Genomic DNA, 6062 nt, shown 5'->3' on the forward strand with positions numbered 1-6062 from the left:
TTCAAAGTAGCAAACTGGGCCAATTTACCTATTACATAAATAATATGGGGGATACATGACAGAAATGAGGGATTTTTAAGGGAAAAAAATAACGTGATTCGATCTGCCTTCAAAAGACTTTTCTGGTAGTTAAACTTCAAATGTACATAGGATACTGGACAAAGTTCAAATGAATTTAAAATAGTGTAGGTGGTTTTTTTAAAAGGACTCAGATTACATAAATAAAAATAATTTTAAATTTTAAAAAGTTTTGAGTGTCTACTTCGTTTAACACATCGTACTAAACACCGGGAATGGAAAGAGATGTTACAATAATGACAAAGACATGGTTCCCAACCTTCAAGAGGTTATGTGCTATGGGAGAAATGGGCATGTATAAATAACTACGTTGCTTATTACAAGGACAGGAAATAATAACTGGTGGTATAGGCTGAGCACAGAGACAAAATGGCTATTCTGATGAGGGAAATTAGGGAAGGAACATTGTTTTGCCCAATGAAATGATTTGAATGGACACTTTAAAATGTTCTTGAGCATAGGTGATAAAACATTTATTAAATGAATAAAAGCTCAAAAGTGAAATGTTATAGCAAACATCAAATATCCTGAATCTCTAGAATTTTATTGTTGAATATGCCTTAGCTATTACAAGTGGTCTTTATTCTTGGTGACTTAAGGATTCCCAAGAAATTTGCAATCACTCCTGGCAACTCAAAGTAGTAATAAGTTAACCTCAAGAGAACAATCTTGTTTAAAAATAAATTTAAGTGTATTTTTTAATTATTTTTTATTTTACTTTAAGTTCTGGGATATATGTGCAGAACGTGCAGGTTTGTTACATAGGTATACATGTGCCATGATGGTTTGCTGCACCTTCCAACCCATCATCTAGGTTTTAAGCCCCGCATGCATTAGTTATTTGTCCTAATGCTCTCCCTCCCCTTGCCCTCCATCCCCTGACAGCCCCGGTGCGTGATGTTTCCCTCCCTGTGTCCATGTGTTCTCATTGTTCAACTCCCACTTAGGAGAGTATGTGGCGTTTGGTTTTCTGTTCTGTGTTAGTTTGCTGAGAATGATGGCTTCCAGCTTCATCCATGTCCCTGCAAAAGACATGAACTCAATTCTTTTTTTATGGCTGCATAGTATTCCGTGGTGTATAAGTGTATTAATAGCACATCCTGTGGTGCAGCATTCCTACATGTCTTTTCTATCCAGGCACACTGATGGATCAGGGTAATTTATTTATTCACTGTTTGCAAGGGTCTATGGTACGAGCCAGCCAGTGCCAAGGAATTCAGAGATAAGCCACAATACCTGCCTATGTGTCTGGCTGGAACATGAACATGGAAACAAACCATTTAATCATTTACTCAATAAATCATTATGTAATGGTGATAAGTGTCAGGCACCGTCATATGCACAGGAGATATACTGATAATCAAAAGAAAGTCTGCTCTAATGAAGCTTACATACTAGTAAGGAGATAGAAAACTAATAATAAATAAATAGATATATAATACAATGTCGGACAGCGATCAGTGCTATGAAGAAAAAGAAAACAGGGTAAGAGAATCAAAATTAATGGAAGCTGTTATCCTTAGACAGCATGGTCAGTCAGTTTCTCTGAGAGGGCGACATTTGACCTGAACAGAGTTAGAAGTCCTCATTCACTTGGAAGATTCTAAACTGAGATTTCGAGTTTGAATTTTTTTAAATGAAATGTTGCCTTTTAATGCATCAATAATTTATCAGCCCACGTTCATTCTATAACATTATACTTTAATGAGAACACTAAGCACTAAACTGTTGAAAGACCTTTGTCTTTACAAAGGTACTACAAAACTACAAAGACTGTAGTTTCTGAAGTTAGGAAATGTACAACCTTTCTTTCTTCATTCGTCCATTTGCATTGCTATAAAGGAATACCTGACACTGGGTAATTTACAAAGAAAAGAGTTTTATTTTGGCTCACAGTTTTGCAGGCTGTACAGAAAGTGTGATGTTGATATCTGGTTCTGGTGAGAGGAGCTCAGGAAGCTTACAATCCTGGTGGAAGGCAAAGGGGGAGCAGGCCTATCACATGAAGACAGCGAGCAAGAGAGAGGGAGGAGGCTCTCTCTTTTAAACTCAGGCTGTTTTAAACAACCAGATCTCACGTGAACTCATAGAGTAAGAACTCACTGTACTGTGAGGACAGCACGAAGACGTTCATGAGGGATCTGCCCCCAACACCCAAACACCTCTCAGTCCACCTCCAACATTGGAGGTCACATTTTGCCACGTGATTTGGAGGGGAGGAAACGTCCAAATCATGTCACTTTCTAACTGGTTTTCAGATGTGTAAAACGGAACAGCCTTCTTAATGAAATGTTGTCACTGAATGCATCAGTAACGTATCAACCTGTCTTCATTACATCACACTGGACTGTACTAAGAACACTAGGCACCAAGCTATTTAGAGTGAATGTTTCTGATGAACTGGTTGGGCCACTGGCTCACAAGCATCTGTTTGCATGAATTTATTTTTTAGGGAGAAGAGAATCTTCATGAAAAAGGTGGATGCACAAGTGTCCAAAAGTAGATTACAGGAAGAGAAAGTGTTTATTCCTTAACTTGGCCCCATGGATTGGATTTTAATTTATAGTATGATACTTTAAACTACAAATAAAATCTTAAACCCCCCCACAGACTGAACAGACCACCTCTTGGCCAAAGGGATTCCAGAAAAGCCTTAAAAACTTAGTTCCCAGCCATGATGGGATGAGGTCAGATAGGCCTCATTATACCCCCTCCCTTTTTAGACACAACAACTGACCAGCATTGATGTTAAAACAGAGATCATAAAACTGGCAGAACAGATTCTTTGTGGTGATACAATACCAAATTATAAATAGGACCTAAGGTCGTGCCAGGCAAGGGTTAAGTCTATGTATATCTGGCCATCCCATCCCTCTTTCTGGGCAAATGAACAGCTAAGTATACTGTTTATACTAGCCCCTTTTGTCCTTGTCATTCAAGATCATCCTGAGTAAAGCTATAATGCCACAGCCACTCAAATCTGGCTGATGGCAGCTTATTGTGCGGAATAATCTGTACAGAGTAATATTTGTATAATATTTGTACAGAATAATACTTGTACAGAACAATGTGTAAACTAGTCCCAAATATTTTCTTCCCACATCAACTAGTGATAGGGATGAGATGAAAGAGAGGTGACAGTTCATCAGGAGTAGTTGCCGCTTCCAGCTGCTCAAACTAAACATTGGAAGCAGATTCTCTGGAATGCTTACCCTTATCAATAAATTCCTATCTGGTTTAGTGCTCTTATAATTCATTCCCAGATTTCTGTTTATGTAAATTGGCAAAATATTTTAATCCTTTGGTATATAAGGTATCTCTTCTTAGGTTAATACATCTCCTTACAGAAGGGGTTTGTAATCAAGCAGCTTAGCCTTAAATCATGTTCTAAAACTTTTATTTCCTTCCCCTTCTTCCTCCCTGCCCCCCCTTCCTCCTTAGGTTTCAAGATGCTGCTTTTAGATAAACTTGACAACCTGAGAATGTTTTCTTTCCTTCACTCCCCTCCCTTTCCCACTCTATTTTCCCATGCCCTATGCACATTTATTTACCCAGATGCTTGTTAAGCACACCTCATACTCACTTCTCTGGTCATATGTTTCCTTAAAAGCTTCAGAGGTCACATCCTGATAGGGACCAGACACCTCCAGAATTCTCTCTCCAACAAAAGATTACTTCAAGTCCAGAACCCACTCCCAGCTAGAAACTGACTACAAGAGTGACTGCAGTAAATTTATAACCTGGTAGGACCCACGACAGTGCCAGCCCCTTCACCAGATGGAACAATAATTCAAGATGAGCCATTGGAGCAGATCACACAGCCTAGCACCTCCTAGGCACAGCCCCTCCCAACCTCTTCTGCATTTCAAACTCTCTCTTTAAAACCTCCTGTGTTCCTCCACAAATTGAAGAGTGGAATTTTTTTCACCTGCTCTTCCCCTTGCTGACACAAATAATAACGTCTCGCTCTCTGTTTATCACACCTCATTATGATTTTGGCTTCTTTCTACAAGCGGTGTGCAGCCGGAACCTTTTGCCGGTTACAGGTTGATGAACTATGGCCCATGAGCAAACCCACTTTTATAAATAAAATTTTCTCAGAATACAGCCATGCCCATTTGTGCACATTTTGCTTATAGCAGCTTTGGCAATACAACAGTGTTGAGTAGTTGTGACAGAGACTATATGGCTTGGAAGCATAAAATATTTACAGTGTGTTCCTTTAGGAAAAAAATGTGTCAACTTCTGCCCTAGTTGTAGGTCAAGAAGCTATGAGAGATGTTCAGTGTGTGTTTGAGAGCATCCAAAGATGCTTCAAGTGAGAACATTACAGGGTCTGCAACACGGGAGGCTAATCTTAGATGGGAAGGATAAACCACTTCTACCAGAAGGGAGGACTTTGGAAGTTCAAGTCTCTAAGTTTCGTTGGAATCCACACAAATGCCATCATCTCAACATTCAGATTCTTCTGTTTTTCAATGTATGCCCTAATTTTTACATAAGAGACTTGACAAGGATGTGAACACAGTTTATGTTCTAATTATGTAATCCTCAGCATCTCATTTTAAATCTGTTTTGTTTGGACATGTCAACCCCTCAGAGTACAAGAGATAAGAGCCTTACTCATGGGACTCTGAAGGGAGCCAGAAGTTCTCTGGTTCTCTAAAGGTACTTTGAACCAAGATTTTAAACCCAAGAGCTTGTCATGTTTCTTCTATGAGGTCTCCAGCACAGTCTGAAGCACGTAGCCCACGCTTACAGTTAGTGTCATCCTCTTTTCCACCTTAAAGTGCTTCTGCATCAACTACAGGTAAGAATTGTTAAGTAAGTGTTTTTCACTGAATGCCATGGATTACTAGTATTCTGTTACCTACTAGTGTCGAAGTCATCACTGATTGCCTATGTAACCAGGCAATACAACTAATTATAATTTCCTTTAGGATCTCTTTCCTGAAACCAATGCTGATATCAAAGTCTTTATCAGTTAGGGTTCAGACAGGAAATCAGAAACTACTGTAGATATTTGGTCAGAAGAGATTTTATATATGTATTTAGATGCTTTTAAAACTACTGGAAGACCTGGAGGGAGTGAAAATCGGGAGGACTGCTATGAGTTTCTAGAAGATAAAGGATGTAGAAATCACAGTAAGCTTCCGTAGATATCGGCTATCTGTGGTATGGAAGTAGGCAATTTCAGAAGCTTGTCTGGGAGCTGCTGCAAACTTCCTATCTGCCTTCTGTCCACAAGTCTACCTGCCACTAATAGTGAATAATGACTTCCACATCTCTTCTATTCCTCAAATATCATACAAGTGATATTTCTTGAATATCATACAAGTGCCTTTCATTGGCAGATTCTAAACTAAACTTCTCCCCTCCCCTACCCCAGGAAGGGATTCTTTGCAACGTAATGCATATGCTTCTAAATTTTGGAGGAAAAATAATGACTCCTCCATAAATAAAGGGAAACCTCAGAGGCCCTGACTTGTTGAAGAACCTGCCCAGCAGTGGAGACACTGAAATATTCCGGTGGCCACTTGTCTACCACCATAGGTGACTGTTTATCAGTCCAGGGGCCTGGAAACTCCCAGTTCCATTGACCAAGGAGGGGCTTGAGCAAAGCAGTTGTAAGACAACACAAAGGAAGGGGCTAGCAACTAGCTATCAGAAAAATAATACTTCTAACTTTAGGGCAGAAAAAGGCAAGACCAATATTCCCCTAAGGGGAGGGCTATAACCCACAACCCTAGGGGGAATGTCAACTCCAAATATCCCAGGGCGTCGGAGGAATAAAAAAAATACCAATGCTGAAAACTCAGAGTGCTCAAGTTTCAGCCAATGAGGATCTTCTCACCAAATGCTAGAAAGCCTGGTACACTCAGGGTGCAGGTAACAGTGAAACCAAGACCAAGTAGAGGACCTCTTACAAGCAAGTATCCTACCGTAAACAATTGCCCACACAAAATTAACAGAAAGTGAAAAGC

This window comes from Nomascus leucogenys, chromosome 15 (assembly GCF_006542625.1).
Source record: "Nomascus leucogenys isolate Asia chromosome 15, Asia_NLE_v1, whole genome shotgun sequence".
Lineage (NCBI taxonomy): Eukaryota > Metazoa > Chordata > Mammalia > Primates > Hylobatidae > Nomascus > Nomascus leucogenys.